The sequence below is a fragment of the Capsella rubella genome, unplaced genomic scaffold, assembly GCF_000375325.1.
Source record: "Capsella rubella cultivar Monte Gargano unplaced genomic scaffold, Caprub1_0 scaffold_55, whole genome shotgun sequence".
NCBI classification, from domain to species: domain Eukaryota; kingdom Viridiplantae; phylum Streptophyta; class Magnoliopsida; order Brassicales; family Brassicaceae; genus Capsella; species Capsella rubella.
Window position 1 is genome coordinate 20,057 of NW_006238871.1, and position 688 is coordinate 20,744.

A 688-nucleotide genomic window follows, 5' to 3' on the forward strand; every position below is an offset into this window, starting at 1 on the left:
ATTTCATACAATTTTAAGAATAATAAAGTTAACTCACTAAAATTTCGAAAATATTTTGGAATGTTAGCTATTTTTTATAGTAATAGTTACATGTGTTTAGATACTGTTTTTCCAAGAGTTAGGTTTACGTATGTTTCACACCAAAATATTTTGGAATCGAGTAAAAAAAATAAATGAGAATAAGAAAAAACCGAATTGACTAAACTCACACAAAAATATTCTAGAATCGAGTAAAAAATTTAAATAAGAAAAAGAGAAAAACGAATTGACTTAATTCATTAGTGTATGGTCCAAAATATAGAAAAGAAGATGATATTTATTCTTTTTGACAAGGTTTGTTCATATAGAGTGTTTAGCACAAATTATTATTTGATAACGAAAAAAACAAAGTTGGTATCAATATCAATAACTTAATTTCGATACGTGCAAATTTGTACACATATGTATAGCTTACAACACATTTTATTAGACTACTGTTGTCGACATATATGAAAATGCAGTGTCAATCCAATCAATATTAGACAATTCAAATAATTGAATGATTCATCTAACAAGTTTATAGAATCTGTTTAAGCATAATTAAATCAGCTCAGTTGCTAATGAATTATATATATGATGAGTGATGACATAACCATTTTCAGTATCCTAATTAAATTACAAAAACAAATGATCAAATCAAATTTTTATG